This window comes from Oryctolagus cuniculus, chromosome 8 (genome assembly GCF_964237555.1).
Source record: "Oryctolagus cuniculus chromosome 8, mOryCun1.1, whole genome shotgun sequence".
Taxonomy (NCBI): Eukaryota; Metazoa; Chordata; class Mammalia; order Lagomorpha; family Leporidae; genus Oryctolagus; species Oryctolagus cuniculus.
Genome location: NC_091439.1, coordinates 139,175,807 through 139,193,098, shown reverse-complemented (window position 1 = coordinate 139,193,098; position 17,292 = coordinate 139,175,807). Strand labels below are relative to the sequence as shown.

The 17,292-nt window shown below is 45.7% G+C and overlaps 1 protein-coding gene and 1 long non-coding RNA gene across 18 annotated transcripts in view; one reads left to right on the top strand and one right to left on the bottom strand.

Annotated features, from left to right (window-relative positions):
• The window catches only part of LOC103352064 (uncharacterized), an 84,802-nt gene extending 75,640 nt beyond the window's left edge, over positions 1-9,162 (bottom strand). For 4 of the 5 annotated variants that reach the window (XR_011378567.1, XR_011378568.1, XR_011378569.1 and 1 more), the window contains exons 1-2: positions 9,084-9,162; positions 2,418-2,563 (exon numbers count right to left, since the gene is read on the bottom strand). This is a non-coding gene — a long non-coding RNA (uncharacterized lncRNA). Of the gene's footprint in view, positions 1-2,320; positions 2,564-9,083 lie in introns of those variants that run through there. The other variant, XR_007913660.1, reaches the window with a different exon arrangement.
• Positions 9,163-9,211: 49 nt separating this feature from the next.
• Positions 9,212-17,292, top strand: part of TMEM144 (transmembrane protein 144) — a 60,220-nt gene continuing 52,139 nt past the window's right edge. For 6 of the 13 annotated variants that reach the window (XM_051831691.2, XM_070048278.1, XM_070048277.1 and 3 more), the window contains exon 1: positions 16,610-16,766. The gene's annotated coding sequence lies outside the window, so the exon portion shown is untranslated. Of the gene's footprint in view, positions 9,342-14,241; positions 14,791-15,145; positions 15,219-16,609; positions 16,767-17,292 lie in introns of those variants that run through there. The other 7 variants (XR_011378559.1, XR_011378562.1, XR_011378561.1 and 4 more) reach the window with 7 other exon arrangements.

The following is a 17,292-nucleotide window of genomic DNA, read 5'->3' as shown; positions in this document are numbered from 1 at the left end:
AATAAATTCAAAGAATTGGCATAGCAGAGGGGCTGCTGCATAATTATGGGAGAGGGAAGGGGTTGACATGGCTGGTTGTGTGTTGATGGCACCAGGATCTGGAGCAAAAATGACTATGATATAAACATGCAGAGACTTCTAATTCAGGCCACCCAATCAGAACCCTCAGGAGTAGGAAGAGAAAGAAATCCAATCTGTGAAGGAAAGAGCATCAGAGAACTCTAGTACCAGGCGGTAGCAGAGACACGCATGCACCATGCCTGCCAAATGATTGCTTCTGAATCTCAGGGAGGCCATTCAAAAAGTTCTTCCTGCTACAGGATGTCTGGGATGGGTCAAGGAAATATCTGCTTCTTGAAAGTTCCCGAGTGACTCATATATAATAAAGCTTGAGAACCTCGTGCATACTAAAAGGCAGAAGTTGTTAAGATAGCAAGGAGTTCAAAGAGCACACAAAGAACATCTAATTACGGAGTTAAAGTTCAGAGTCAGCATAGCACTGACTGAAAGACGACTCAGCAGGAAAGTAAATGTGATGCACAGGTTAGAGCTGATGCTGGGATGCAAACATCAAGAAGCATGTGAGTCATCCTCAGCAAGAGTTCACAGAGGGTCTTTATGTACCACCGAGAAATTTCTCACTTTATTCCAAAGGCAGTAGATGCCAAGAGCAAATATTATTCATGGAAATTACAGGACCATTTTACTTCTAGAGTAGACTGGAAAACAGAATGCAAAGAAGCAAAAGTGAAAGAAAATTGAGGAGGCATATTAACCAAAAGGTAACGAGGGCATGAGCAATGTCTGGAACAACAGAGATGGGAGAGTGAAGTAGATCTTAGAATACTTTAGGGGGCCAGCATCATGGTGTACTGGGTAAAACCATTGCTTCTGATGCTGGCATCCCATGTGGGTGCGAGTTTGTGTCCTGGCTGTTTCGCTTCTGATCTGATTCCCTGTTAATGTGTCTGGGAAAGAAGCAAAGGGTGGCCCAAGTGCTTGGGTTCCTGCACACACATGGGAGACCTGAATGAAGCCCTCAGCTCCCAGTTTCAGCCTGGCCCAGCACTGGCTGTTGCAGCCATTTAGGGAGTGAACCAGCAGATGGAAGATCTCTGTGTGTGGTGGGGGGCGGGTATCTCCTCCCTCTCTATGTAACTCTTCCTTTCAAATAAATAAATTTGGCTATTTGATTGAATATAGGAAGGAAGAAATAGGCAGAAATTGAGAAAAGGTCCCCAAATTTTTTACTATGGGGAGGAAGAAATGAGGAGAAATCGAGAAATTCCACCCACATTTTTAACTAGGATGATTCAGTAATAATGTCATTTAGGGAGAGAGATAGCAATCTAAGAAGAAAGAGAGACAGCAAAGTGTGTGTTCATCAGAACTGTTGATTGCAAATGCAGTTAAATAACTGGGTTAGACAAAAAAGAAAAGACTTTTAATGCTCTATGGAAACCAAGAAAGGGAAGGGAAGGGAAGGGAAGGGGAGGGGAGGGGAGGGGAGGGAAGGGAAGGGGAGGGGAGGGGAGGGGAGGGGAGGGGAGGGGAGGGGAGGGGAGGGAGGAAAGACAGACAAAAGAAGATGCATTAAACTATCCTTTGTGGTAACAATACTCTGCTTCTCCTGTGTTGTGTACAATTCTATCTGATAGGCCCACAGACATAGAACAGGAGTTGGGTCACGCCAAAGCATCCCATGGTTTTAGCTAAGTGATTGGCTCACAGGTGATCATGAAAACCAAGCTATGCCAACCAGTAGTTTCACTAGACTTTTCCATTACAGTTAACAGAGACTTTCCCCTGAGAGCTTCTGCGTTTGGCAACACTGCTTTAGAAGGAAGACTGGAGCACCCTGCAGCCATCTTTCTCAGCACCCTAGAAGAAGCCTAACAGGGTGAAGTCCAGTTAAGACTAACTCAAAAGCTAAGACAAGCAGAAATGGGAGATGAATAAAAAGAGAAAACTAGCCGTTCTGAAGTGTCAGTTTCAGGCATAAACAAGGGCCTGATGACTGCGTCTCTATCTTTGATTGCATTAGCTGCTTTGCCCTCCTTCCAACCATGTAAGAAATTGAGTTCATTTCTCCATTAAGGCTAGTTAGCAATGGGGTCTACAGTACATAAAGTCAAGGTTCTTCATTAATACCTGCTAAAGGCAGACCTGCTGGGCCCCAGGACAGATCAGATGCAAGAACCAGACTGTCACAGGGCCTGTCCTTTCCTTACACTGGACTCTCTGGATGTTGCTTTCACTCTTCACTGCAGAACGCCTCCCTTCACACAGCTGAAAATGTGGCTATGAGCAGCTCCTCAGCTTCATTTCTCATAACTTTTATTCCCAAAGAGGAGCCCCTTTTTACTCCTAGTGGTTCCAAGTTCAAGTATTCAAAGAAATGGTTATAATTGATCTACCTGTGTCACATTATGGATCAATCAACTGTCACTGGGGTTAAATAGCTTATCTTGAGCCGGTTTGACATTCCTGGACCAATCAAATAGGGCCAGTGAGGCAGTTCCATGCACAAAAATGACAATGCTTTCGTGCTGATTTGAGACACCTGTGAAGAGCCAAAAAGAGACAAAAAGAATGTGGAAAGTTAAAATTCTTACTCAAGCCTTTAAGATATAATTGGTACATTTAACTAAATTTGATGAAAAATTTAATAACAGAATGTATACTTTGAATTCATATACAATTCACCCCAAGATTACATAAATTTCTAGTTTTTGGAACAGCTTTGCGTACTTTAAGATGGCCATGCACTACATTTGACTGGACACTGTAGATTGAGAGAAAAGAGAGTGAATCACAGAGGGAGGCCCTTGGGAGCAGAAACTCCTGATCTATGTTTCTCTCCTATTGGGCAACAGATGAGGCTGTGGAGTAGCAGAGGCTCAGGACTCCAACAATATTGGGTCTGAGAAAGTGAAAACCCAGCTGTCATTACATGGGAAGAAGATTATGCATAGGGCAGGTTCAGGGTAAGTCTGAATTGTCTCAGACACCCAAGTGGAGGTATTGAGTGAAGTACTGGAAATATAGGACTAGGGGCCGGAGCTCTGGCACAGAGGGGAAAGCCGCTGCCTTTGACACCGACATCCCATGTGGATGCCAGTTCATGCCCCGGCTGCTCTACTTCTGATCCAGCTCCCAGCCATTGGCCTAGGAAAAGCAGCAGAGGGCGGGCCAAGTCCTTAGGCCCCTGCACCCACATGGGAGACCCAGATGAAGCTCCTGGCTCCTGGCTTCCACCTGGCCTAGCCCTAGCCACTGTGGCCATCTCAGGAGTAAACTAGCAGATGGAAGATCCCTCTCTCTGTCTCTCCCTCTCTCCCTATACCTCTGTCTTTCAAAATAAATAAATAAATATTCTTTAAAAATGAAATATAGGACTAGATTTTAGAAGATCATTGTAGAAACTCAGAAATAAAAGTGCCAGAAATAAAAAGAGGAACCAACCAAGGAGACTGGTGAAAGATCATTTAGAGTATAAAAGGAAGAGGTGTTCTATAAGACATCTGAATAAAAACATCACGGAGAAGGGAAAATCAGCTGCTGATAGATGCTGCTAAAGGGTCACATAAATGATGACAGAGAATTGGCCAGTGGATTAGTACTGCAGTTGCCATGGGTGATTTTGAGTTTCCATAGAGTGTTGGGAGCAAAAGCCAAGAGTTACGCTTTGACCAGGAATGCCATCAGCAAAGACAAATTAGATGGGACCTTGTCTTGGAAACTAGAGGACACGTACACTAGAGTATCTAGCATCTTAGTTCTCGGACTCATTCATGTTCATGTCCTGTAAGCCACACTCCTTCCTGCACGCACAAGGACACTATCTGAGGGAGATAATTAGAAGGCTTTTTGATAAGCTGACACTGTGTTTTTATTTTTCCAAAAGAGATGGCATATAAAGATTTATTCATGTATTTAACAGCTCAGACTAAACTTTGTATCAAAGTGAATGTTTATTCTTTTTCTTTTTTTTAATTTATTTTTTAACTTTTATTTAATGAATATAAATTTCCAAAGTACAGCTTATGGATTACCATGGCTTCCCCCCCATAACTTCCCTCCCACCCGCAACCCTCCCCTTTCCCACTCCCTCTCCCCTTCCATTCACATCAAGATTCATTTTCGATTCTCTTAATATACAGAAGATCAGTTTAGTATACATTAAGTAAAGATTTCAACAGTTTGCTCCCACACAGAAACATAAAGTGAAAAATAATAGATGATTTTTTAAATGATGATGAAATCAGATCAGACCTATTGTCATGTTTAATCCCAGTGAGAGAATCAAGTTGGGAATTGATAATATCTTTTTTTTTTTTTTTTACAGAAGAACAGTTTAGTATACATTAAGTAAAGATTTCAACAGTTTGCATAAACAGGAGTGTCAATTTGTAAAGTCAACAACAGGAGTCACTGTGCACTTACTCCTCATGTAGGATCTCTGTCCTTAATGTGCTGTACATTGAGGCTTAATGCTATAACGAGTACTCAAACAGTATATTTCATTTTGTGTTTCTATGGGGGTGCAAACTGCAAACTGTTTATTCTTTTTCTACCAGCAGGTGGAGAGAAAGAGCAAATCAACTATAGTCAAATCTAAGGGAAGTAAACTTTATGCTCACATTGGATTGGCTGCCTGTTTCAAATTTTTGCGCCATGGAGCAGATATTTAACCTAGTGATTAAGATGTCTGGATCCCACAACAGAGTGCCTGGGTTTGATACCTGGTTCTGGCTCCTGACTCTAGCTTCCTGCTAAGAGAGATCTTAGGGAGCAACAATGATGGTTCAAGTAATTTGTCCTTCAGAGCCATGTGGGAGGCCTATATTGTATTCTTGGCCCCAACCTATAGCCCCAGCCCATCTCCAGTTATTGTGGACACTGGAAAATGAACAAGCAGATGAGAGTTTGCCTGTCTGTCTACTTATCTATCTATCCATTCTTTGTTTCTTTCCCTCTCATATTTTTTTTCATTTTTGACCCACACATGGGGAAGTCTTCATTATGTTCCCACTAACAAACTTTCCAGATCACTTTCCTAGCTTATGTTCAACTTCTTTTCAAGCACATATGGTCTCTTATTTGCAATTAATTTGACTATTGTAAAACTGGTCCTTACTGGTTATTTTGATTGATGAAATTGATTAATATTTCATGAGAGACTAACAGGAGAAGTCAGGACATTGACTCTGAAGACAGGAGATAGACCTTAAAAGCAGAAGGATGGCGGGAATTGAGCTAAAGTGGGAGGACTCAGAAATCAAGCACAAAAAAAGTGAAAGTGTAGTTGACTGACAATGCAAAAAGGCTTAGAGAATTTTTGAACGTATGAGTGTGCAGGTAACGATCTGTGATGTGTACACAGACACGTGAACGGTGTTTAAAATCCCCTTTAGATATCTAAGCGCATGTGCACTTCAGGCATATTTAAGCATCAGAATGAGGCGGATGTTTTGGAAAGCATACTAACAATAATGAACAAGCACTGAGCTCAGAGAGATTCGCGTTTTAGAACTAAGGCTGTCTTTTCTTAGCCATGTGGATCCTGGGAAGACACTCAGGAATGTCAGTGTCCCCTTCCATAGATGGGGCTCAGAAGAACACATGACGCACCAGGCTGTTTGAAGAACTGAACAAGGTGATGTGTGCGAGGCTCTTCACACAGCGTCTGCCCGTGCTAGATCCTCCACAGTTATCTGTCATTCTTTGTTGTTATGTCCATGGAGACAGCTACCCTTTATAAGGCTTTTCCAGCAGTAACTTTCTACCTCGCTCACCTCTCCTCCCTTCTTAGAGCCCTTACTGGGTCTCAACGGTGACGCTCTCATCAACACCTGTTCTTCCACCATGGGGAGACTGTGGACTCACCCAGTGGATCCCTGAGTGGGGAACATCACTGAACAAAGTCCTATGGCCAGACCCACAAGAAAGACAGGCCAGGCCATGGATGTTCACTGGAAGGCATTCGGAAGACTGTGCAATGGGACAAACCACATGAGATTGGACTCAAAGTTTTAAAATTCCTCATGAGTAAAAGTACTCATAAAAGTAAAAACTTTTATTTAAATATAATAGTTTGAGCACTGTTTGGTCTCTAAAAATGAAGACTTTACTTGGAAAAGCTGTTCCCTTTTTTAAAGAAAAATCAGCAAATGAGCTCTTTAAAAAAAGATTGCATTTACTTAGATTTCTTAATTATTTATTTGGAAGACAGAGCAAAACAGAGAGGAGAGACAGAAAAATCTTCCATCCACCAATTCACTCCTCAAATGGCTGCAGTAGCCAGGTGTTCCAGGCCAAAGCCAGGAGCCAGGAATTCCATCCTGTTCTCCTACTTGCTGGCAGGGGCCCAAGTACTGGCACCATCTTCTGCTGCCTTTGCAGGCACATTAGCAGGAAGCCAGATTGGAAGCGAACAGTAGGGATTTGAACAGGCACCATGATGGCAGCATCACAAGTAGTGGCTTAACCCATAACCCGATACACCACAATGCAGCCCCAACAGACAAATTCTTTAACTATATAAATTTAAGGCAAGTGCTTTGTTGTTGATGAAACTGTGGTGACCTGTAGCCTGAGGTTAAGTGATTCAATTCAGACATTTGTGCAAGATAGAATCAGGACTTGGAGAATATTGACCTCATTTCTTTTTTCCTCTTGCTTTTGGTTTGATTACTATGTTTCTTTTTTTTTCCTTATCCTTTTTTTTTTTTTTTTGACAGGCAGAGTGGACAGTGAGAGAGAGAGACAGAGAGAAAGGTCTTCCTTTGCCGCTGGTTCACCCTCCAAGGCCGCCGCGGCCAGCGCACCGCGCTGATCCGATGGCAGGAGCCAGGAGCCAGGTGCTTTTCCTGGTCTCCCATGGGGTGCAGGGCCCAAGCACCTGGGCCATCCTCCACTGCACTCCCTGGCCACAGCAGAGAGCTGGCCTGGAAGAGGGGCAACAGGGACAGAATCCGGCGCCCAGACCGGGACTAGAACCCGGTGTGCCGGCGCCGAAAGGCGGAGGATTAGCCTAGTGAGCCGCGGCGCCGGCCTTGATTACTATGTTTCAAGGATTGCTTACAGAAGCAGCTTGGCTGACAGAGACCTTGAGTAGAACTACTCCAAGGCCCAGAAGACGCCAAGTGATGAGAAACTTCCTCAAAAGCTTTTACAGAATCCAAACTTGCCCTACTCCCTTGGCGTGGGAGGTATGGGAACACGGGATGTGCCTCCCCCATAAGAAGCCCTGTCAGTCATAGCAACAGGAGGGCTTTCTCACGCAACTTTGATGGCAGTGCTTGTTAGCCAGAGGATGCTAGAACAAGAAAGAACAGGAAGACATCACAATGGGCAAGTAACTGGCAAGGCTTCCGTTTGGCAATGGGCAAACCTGAGTGTGGAACACACGAATGCTGAGGTCTGCTGAAATGCTGCATCAGATAAAATGCAGAATTAAAAATCAAATTAGCTATAGAAAATGTGGCACATATACACAGTGGAATATTAAGCATTTAGCTATATTTAAAAAGAGTGAAATGCTGTCACTTGCAGCAAAATGGATGGAACTAGAGGACCTCACATTGAGTGAAATAAACTAGACACAGAAAGACAAATACCACATGTTCTCCTTCATATGTAGGAGCTAAAATTTTAAAATCCCCCCACTCTTTCCAGAGGCGTTAGTTGTGACCTGGAGAAGCAGCTCAGGTGCGGAGTTCAGATAGCAGGTCCCCTAACACAGCACTAGGCATCGAGCTCAGTTTGGTTTCCAAGAAAATAGGCCCCGAGGTCCACTTCACAGCCCTCAATTTGTACTGACAGGCTTACACTTCGCTATGAGCCCATCAAACACAACTTCATTTGCATTGTGCCTAAACCCCACTCATATACAAAATCCTGTATAACTTGACTTTTTCCTTTGTTTAAGACATCCCACAGTTGTACAGATGTACTATAAAATATGTTGCAAGGTGTCAGCAAATCTGACTTAGGTACCCTACAACTTTGTCCCTGGTGGTATTAGAATGACTGGGTAAGGACAATACTAGGTCACATTTTAAAAAATATCTTCTTCAAGCACCCTTCAGTGTGTATATTCCAATTTCTTCCATTAGCAGTACTGAGTCTACTTGCAAACCAAAGGATGCTTATAGCATAAAAGTTTCCATTCTATAAACCTATTAAGTTCATCAATCCAAAAAGGAAAAAAAAATCACAAAGCAAAAACAAAAAGTCATTATAATGGAAAAAAGTCAAAGGGTTTTTTTTTTTAAATAAATTTACTAAAACTCAGGCTGTACCTCATAATACATCAATGATAAAAAGAGAGGTTTTTTTTCCTCCTTTGTAATATGACCAAGCAAGGATTAGTGAAATGATCAAAAATCACTTGAAAAATACTGAAAAACTTAAAATTCTATGAGTCTCCAACACCTCTCTCCTAGTCCTCACTCCTCACTTAGGATCTTATTTTTCTCTTTCATTGCTAAAAAGTGAAAATTTAGAAGTGAATGTGCACAAGCCTCCCCAAAACCACCACCACCACATCTCCCTACCTCCCCAACTGCATCCATACACTGTCACTATTGGTAATCTCTTTTTTTTCTTTTTTGACAGATAGAGTCAGACAGTGAGAGAGAGAGACAGAGAGAAAGGTCCAAAGGTCTTCCCTCCGCCGGTTCACCTCCCAAGTGGCCACTACGGCCGGCGCTGCGCCAATCCGAAGCCAGGAGCCAGGTGCCTCTTCTTGATCTCCCATGTGGGTGCAGGGGCCCAAGCACCTGGGCCATCCTCCACTGCCCTCCTGGGCCACAGCAGAGAGCTGGACCGGAAGAAGAACAACTAGGACTAGAACCCGGAGCCCACATGGGATGCTGGCACCACAGGCAGAGGATTAACCAAGTGAGCCATGGTGCCGGTCCGGTAATCTCTTTGTATACATAAAAAAAAAAATGCCATTTCCCCTGCTTTTGCTCTCAATCTCATTTACTTGCACCCACTCAGGAACATTGTTCCAGCAACTCTCTGCTTTCTCTTCCCTGGAGTCAGTCTTCAAAGTGGCCCCCAGTGATGCCTACCTCCTGGTATCCACACATGACACGGTCTCCTCTCACACCTGTCTCCTGGTAGAACTGTGTGTCTGATAGAATACTGCAGGAGCCACAGGGTAAGACCTCAGAGGCCGGGTCACAAAGGACAATGACACTGCTACTCTCTTAAATTGCTCACCCTGCGGGAAGCCAGCATCATGTTGTGATAACACTCAGGCAGCACTTTGAGGGGCCTGTGTGAAGAACTGAGGTCTCCCTTAGCAGCTAGAACCAAAGTGCCCACATGTAAGTAAGCCATCTGGATGTGGATCCATGGGACCCAACCACATGTCTAGATGACCAGAGCCCTAAATCACATCTGACTGCAACCTTATGGGAGACCCTGAGTAGGAACTCCAACCCAGGCACTCCCAAATGCAGAAACCATGGAAACTGTGAGAGCTAATCCATGTTTAGTGCTCTTTTAAGACTCTATATTTGAGAGGGGGAAATGTTCCATAGCAGGTTAATCTCTCTTCTGTATCTGAGTGATAGTTTGAGCCTTGGTTGCTTGTTTCTCATTCAGCTCCCTGCTGATGTGCCTGAGAAACCAGTAGAGGATGGCCCAAAAGGTGTAGACCCCTGCCATTCATGTGGGAGACCAGGACGGAGCTCTGGGCTCCTGACTTGGTTTGGCCCAGACCTGGCTATGCAGGCATATTTGGGAAGTGAACCAGTAAATGGACGATCTCTCTCTCTCTCTCTTTCTCTCTCACCCCCACTTCTCATCTCCCTCACCCTCTCTCCCTCTCTTCTCTCTCTCTCTCTCTTCCTCTATCTGTCACTATCCCTTCTAGATAGATAGATAGATAGATAGATAATCTTTTTTTAAAAAAGCCACTACGCTGTGGATGGCCACATTTGTCACATAGCAATAGGAGCAATAGATGGCAAATACATATCCCATGATCAAAATGCTTCAACGGCTCCCCATTTCCATCACAGGAAGTTAAAGTCCTCATGGTGACGTACAAGGTCCCTAAAGTCCTCGCTCACCCCTCACTGCCTTTGTAACTTCATCTTTTACCACCTCAGCTCCAGCTATAGTGACCCCCTGCCATCCCTCAAATATGCCTCAGAACTTCTGAACTGGCCATCCCCCCTCCTTCTGCTCCCAGGCAGGCTCAAATGTCGCCCCGTCAGTGAGGCGAACACCCCAAAAATGTGCAGTTTTGGAGTGCACATTTCCTACTCCCCAGAGTCCACTCTCCTTTTTAATCTTCATTTTTTTTCTGAACACCTGAATTACTCATCTTTTTGTTACTACAACAAAAATACCTGAGAAAAGCAAACTTAGAAGGGAAAAGATTTATTTTAGCTCACAGTTTTGGAGATAGGTAGATAGACAGATAGTTCACAGTCCAAGATCGGCCAGCCCCACCAGTCTTGTGTGTGCCGAGGGTGGTAGATGGCAGAATGTGTGCAGAGGAAACAGCATGTGGTGAACCCGGAATCAGACTCACAGAAGCACCCTCATTCTCCATATCCATGTGTTTCTATAAATTTGCCATGATTGGGTAAATCATGGGACTCCATGGAGAGCCCAAAACACCTTGGTTGCAAGGACATGAGGTTGTCCTGTGGAAACAAGAAGATTAATTGGTGCGTCTCTGGAATCTTCCATGTCCAGTGAGAGCCAGAGGTATACAGTTACAGCATCGCTCCAGGCTTCACTCCAGCAGACTCACAGTGAGGGAAATTGTGCATGACTGGTGGGGCAGAAAGATGAACAACATTAACTATGGCCTCAGGATCAATTGATGTAGCAAAAAACATTGCTTTTTTCTTCCTATATTAAGTCATTTATACAGATTCTGGCAGGATACCAAAAGGGAAAAATTACATGTTACCTGGATTCCTTTTCTCTTCTAAAAAAGCCAAGGAAGAGTCCCTAACACAGTCATGCATAATTGCCTTTTCTAATCAGTCAGCGGTGTTACTGTTTGTTCAACTCACAACTTCTCACTACATGGAGAGATCCTGAGAGTGAGGGCCAGGAGCTCCCACCGTAGGACCATTTAGCAACCAGGAGAAGGAGGGGACACAGCCTAGATTTTTTTAAAGCCTTCACATGCATATACTCCAAAAAGGTTGTAAAATACTAACTAGATTTCAGAGTTCAAGTGTGAAATTACTGACTTCGTTTCTGTGGGGAGCAACCCGGACTAGACTAAGTTACTGGAATTAAGACTTATTCTATGCATCTGCTCTCCCACAATATGGCGCTGAGAAGGGAGAAGCAGCTTCTACACAGCTGCCTCCAGTTCAGCCAATAAACTGTAGGACCTGCTCCTGATTGGAGGAGAGCAGCGTACTCGGCATGTGGGCAGCCGAGTTGGGATTGGTGGAAGGACTATAAAAGAGGAGAGAGACGGCATGCACCAGGAACATCTAAGGGGAACATCTATCTGAAGGAACACCTGTGCAGCCCCCGAGAGAGCCGGCCGGCGGTGTGCCGCTCCCCCGCGGAAGTGGGGAATGTGGCAGGGGGAACCGCCCTTCCACGGAGGTGGAAGGGTCGGTAGCCAACCCGGGAAGAACCAGCAGCAAACCCGGGGAGGGCCGAGCAGACAAAAGAACAGCGCAGGGTCCTGTGTCATTCCTCCACGAAGACAGGGAGCGACAGTTTCCTGTAGAAAAAATTAAAATATTACTTTACAGATTTCTTACTTTATAAGTATTTCTGTAATATATGGAGAATGGCTGAAAGAGATAATCAAGCAAATTAAATATATATTAATAAGTAAGCCAATAAATGAATCATTTGTTTAAATATGATAATTTGTGGGGCTAGTTTTGCTTCACAATACTAGGTTAAGAAAATAGTTTAACTGCTAAAATAAATTTTATTTATTTATTTAAAAGGCAGAGTTACAGAGGGGGAGAGAGAGATTTTCTGTCTCCTGGTTCACTCTCCAAATGGCAACAATGGTTGGGGTGGGGCCAGGCCTAAGTCAGGCGCCTAGAACTCCATTCAGGGCTCCCACGTGGGTGGCAAGAGACCAATCACTTGGGCTGTGTTCTACTGCGTGTCCAAGTGCATTAACAGGGAGCTTGATTAGAAGTGGAGCATCCAGGACTCAAATTGGCACCCATATGGGATGCCCAGTGTCACAGGGCATCCTAGCCAGCTGACACACGAGGTCCCCACCTGCTGTAAAGCAATCACAGATTTAGGATAATAACATTTTATGGACTATTTATTAGGACATTTTTAGAAAAACTGAGCAAATAGGACAGAGTTTTCATATACATCTTCTTTCCTCTCTCAAAGTTCTTTCATTATTAGCATCTGGAAATAGTGTAATATATTTGTTTCAAATGATAAACCAATATAAATATGAACCAGTTATGATTTATTACTATTAACTAAAGTCCAGGTTTACATTGGAATTCATGTGCTTTGTCGTCCAGTGTAAGATGTATAGGGCCAAGAGCACAGTCTACCTAGGCTAACGCTGCATTGCTAGATCTGTCAGTTACTAAGAGGGACATTGGGAAGCCCAGCCATAATCTACCGCATTCCGCACTCATTAGCAGGAAGCTGGATCAGAAGAGTGGAGTACCCAGAACTCTAACCAGGCACCCTGATATGAGATGCAGGCGTCCCCAGCAGTGACTTAACCCACAACACCACAATGCCCACCCCACAGAAACTCGTTCTTAAACAGACTCTAGGTCTTGCCAATCGGTTGTAATGAACTGCCACGATGCTGGAGCACTGATAATGTTTCCTAAGCTATTGAGGAGGGGATGCATTCCATAATCATGATAGAACCTTTAATTTTTGGAGAGAAGAATCCCTGGGCTACGGTCCCAAGAATCTCTTCACCTTCTTCCCCCACACCACCTCACTAACGTGAGAAAGTCTAGAAGGGTCTCCAATGGTCTAAGTGCACTTTCTGTAGTTCAGATAAAGGAATGATAAAGTCTGCCTTGAAGGCACATTCTTGCTTCAGAGAACAAAATGCTGCAAGTGTATTTCCAGTGGTACTTTCCCCCTACCTCATGCTAGGAGCAAGAGGAACTGTTTTCCCTATCTTCACCTTGAAAACATGATGGAATGTCTGATAGCAAAACTCACTAAAATGTGAAAGCCCAGGGCAGGTGGTGTAGTGAGGTACATGACGCTAAAACTTGTGACAACAGCATCCGGTACCAGATTGCCCATTCATGTTCCTGCTGCTCTACTTCTGATGCAGCTCCCTGCCAATGTGCCCGGGAAAACAGCAGGAGACCGCCCAATTGCTTAGGCCCATGTCACCTATGTGGGAGACCCAGAAGGGGTTCCTGCCTCCCAGCTCCAACCTGCCCAGCATCAGCTGTTGTGGTCATTTGAACCAGAGGATGGAAGTCTCAGTCTCTCTCTCTCTCTCCATCCCCCCCCCCTCGGTTTTTTTTGCCTTTCAAATAATGAAATATTTTTTAAAAAATGTGGATGTTCCTGTAAGACTGAACTTCAGTTTCCCTGCACTTTCAAGGCTCAACTTGGCCTACATTTAGCCTCTAGCAATTTGCCAATTACTAAGAGTCCTCAATCCAGTACTGGCTCCAGCAGGCTTGAGAACCATCGCTCTCTGTCTTCCCCTATCCAGTTCTCTGGGAGGTGGATCAGCCTGGGACCCCAGTGCTCTGACACGTCTAAGGAGAGCTGCTGATTTGGGGCTCATTCAGTTTTTCTCCTGCTGTGTTGATGGAGTGAAGACTTCCAAGGTCTTCAACTGCCAGCACAGAAACCAGAAGTCCTGGTAGCAAAGTTTTCTGTGCACGTGAAGGGTTAAAAAGTTAAAAGCCGCTCCCCCTCCCCTCCTCTGGTGAACTTTCCTGACCTCATTAGACTTGCTCTGCGTAGCCATTCTCTTTAAAGTCAGTTAGTCAGTAAATTACCCCAATGTAAGCGTAACCTTAGTTTCACCTAAGTAAGATAGAAGAAGTCACCTCAGCTTCGTTCCATCCCTGAAAAACCACAGACAACACCCAGCTCCGCGGCAGGCTCTCAGTTCCCTGAACAGTCGCCACTTAAAACACAACAGCCTTTCTCATTCGCCGGTTGATTGACAACCAGCTGGAGGAGGACGACCGGGAACACCTGCGGATTCCCTCCCGCCCGGGCCGGCCGCGGCAGGAAGGCGGGCGCCCGCGCGGGCTGCGCGCTGCTGCCCTCCGGGTCACGTGCGCCAGAGCCCTCCCTCCACTCCGCCCTGGACAAAGGCGGCTGTCCCGGCAGGAAGCGAGAGCCGGCGGGCGGACGGAGAGACCCAGGCGTGGGGTCCCGGGCGCTGGAGCGCTCCCCCACCTGCTGCAGGTGCGCAGGCCGCGGCGCGCGAGCGGAGGGCAGGAGCCGGCCCGGCGGGCGCGCACGGGCGCCCAGGAGGAAGCTTCCCGCGGGTCCCCAGCGCCGTGAGTACCGCGACCGGCCGGAGAGCCGAGGAGCTCGGCGGCGGGGAGCGACCCAGGACTCGCCCCTTGCGTGCTCGCGGGGAAAAAGTCTGGGCTCAGGTTACCGACGTCCGCACGCTGTGCACGGTAGCCAGGGGGCCGGCGGAGTTAGCGGGGAGGTTTGAGGAAATCGATGTGAAACTGAAAAGGAAATCTTAGTTGAGGGAGCGCAAGCAGTGTGTGGATCAGCGTCGGTCTGCGCAGAAGTTGAAATGACTAGGCGAGTAGTTACTGGTAGACGGACAACAGTAGTAAGGTAAAAATGAATGCGTGGGATTAATGAATGCGTGGACACTTGAACGTAAACTTTAACATAACGCTGTGTTTCGCTGAAAAGCAGTCTGAGACTCATCGACAGGTCTGTGCTGAAGGGTTGAGAGCGATGTGCTGGAAGTGATACTGCTCTCGTTTTTCACAAAAATCGCGTTGGTTTGAAGATACTTGGTTTTCACGACTCCACACAGCGGTCAGATCCCAAGCCCTCTGCAGTGTCCCGGAGCCGTGTGCATTCAACTTCATCTACCTAAACAAATGCTGAGAGGTGTTCCCGCAGCAGCCAAAGTGCAGTTCCTCTGGTCTGATCAGCACTTCCGTTTGTCCTTTGAATCCAGGCTGGAATCTCAGAGGCCAGTGTCCTGTAGCAGAGCCTTCCCTGTGAAATGTTCCGCCGCCTTCGAAGGCTAGGTATTCTCTGTACCCTCAGAGGCTTTGCTCCGCTTTGCCTCTTTTCATTCACATAGAGAGAAATTGATTTCTTAGCTAACACTGGCTCATGCCTCTGCAGTCCTGTGATTGCTCCCCCAGATACCTCCTGCACCTCTGTCCTATGGCAGCTCTGGAATCTGACCTTCGCTATAATCCACCTGCTTGATCCTTGAGCAGTAGCCTGTGCAAGCCACTGCGAGGCCGAAACTGTGTTGGAGCATACCAGTAAAATGCTACTGTTTTATTGTGTCTGCCCATACCTGTCTGTCTCTTTCTCCACAGCATCCCCATGCAGCGATGTGGTTTTTTAACAGAGTGCATACAATTTCAAATAAGTATTTTCCCTAGTAAAACTTACTGTAAAATTTTGAGCTGACCCCTGTTTTCAGTGAGAGTGTCCATGGTTATGACAAATAACATTTTGTAAGTAATTGTATTTTTTGTTTTATCTGCAAGAAGAGATGAGGAGCAATACATGGGCTTCTAAATATTTATCATTATAAAATAAAATGAGGAAGTGGTGACATCAGGTGTATTTTATTCATTATGTATCCACAAGAAATTATCACTGTAACATTAAATTTAGAGGGGGAAAAAAAGGTTTATTTGTTTCCTGTTGCAGAGAGTTTATTCTGAAGAGTCAATGAACAAAACAATCCAAGATGGTACAGTGAGAAAGACTATTTTATTTACCTTCTTTGATACAATTCCGGGTGTGTTGTCTCTCTTCTCATGTAGCTTGTACAGCTAAAAAGGTGAACTGTGTCTACTGTCCTGTATCTGGTTCTTGGTTGTTTGTGGTTTTGGGTTTTTCTTCATGAGGAACCAGAACTTTTTATTTAGCGTAGCAGTGTTGCCCAATAGTGCTTTTTGCAATGCTGGAAGTGTTGTCACCTGCACTGTGCTGTATGGGAGCCACTGGCCACAGTGCTGAGTGAGCACCTGAAATGTGATTAACGTGGCTGAGGAGCTAAGGTGTTTTTTTCCTTTTCCTTATTTTTTTTTTTTTTTATTTTTGACAGGCAGAGTGGAGAGAGAGAGACAGAGAGAAAGGTCTTCCTTTTGCCATTAGTTCACCCTCCAATGGCCGCCGTGGCCGGCGCATCGCGCTGATCTGAAGGCAGGAGCCAGGTGCTTCTCCTGGTGTCCCATGGGGTGCAGGGCCCAAGCACTTGGGCCATCCTCCACTGCACTCCCGGGCCACAGCAGAGAGCTGGCCTGGAAGAGGGGCAACCGGGACAGAATCCGGCGCCCTGACCGGGACTAGAACCCGGTGTGCCGGCGCTGCAAGGCAGAGGATTAGCCTATTGAGCCGTGGCGCTGGCCCCTTATTTAATTTTAATGCAGGTGTGGTTATGCATATGTGACAGGTTGCTACCAGGATCACACAGCACAGGTGGCCGAGCAGCCGCCCCATGCTTCTCTGCTGATTATTGAATTGCGCCTTCTGCACCTGCACATCTTCTACAGGATTCTCCAAGTGTATCTTCCAGCAGTGCAGTTGCTGCAAGTCATAACAATACACAGGTTTGTAACTTGTACCTCCTATAGGTGTACTGCTGAGGAGGAAAAGTGCCTTTCTCTGTGGGGATCCTGAGTGTGCAGCTGCAGTGTGACACACATAGGCCCTTAATGCTAGCAAAGTGGCACAGTCTTATCTATGGCAAGATCTACACCCTGGACACTATCCTAGGCTCTGGGGGGCTCTAGTCCCCTCCCACCTGCTGGAAGCCAGGTGACCCCATGGCCCAACCACAGGTGTCAGCTCCACCCCCATCCTAATGGGATTCCCTGCCCCTCCCCAACTGCAACAGTTTAGCAAGACCTGTTCTTGAACACCTGGCGCGGCTCTCTCTCTCCCTCCCTCCCTCCCTCCCTCTGGCCCTCCCCCACCCGACAATAAACCCTTTCCTCTAACTCCAGTGTTTGGTATGTTTTGTGGTGACCTTACACTTAAGCTCAAGTCTGAACTATAACAAAAGCTTTTGCTAATAAGACACTTAATAGTTCTCAAAGCATTCAAGATGCCTTCTCATTTGAATGTCGCAACAAC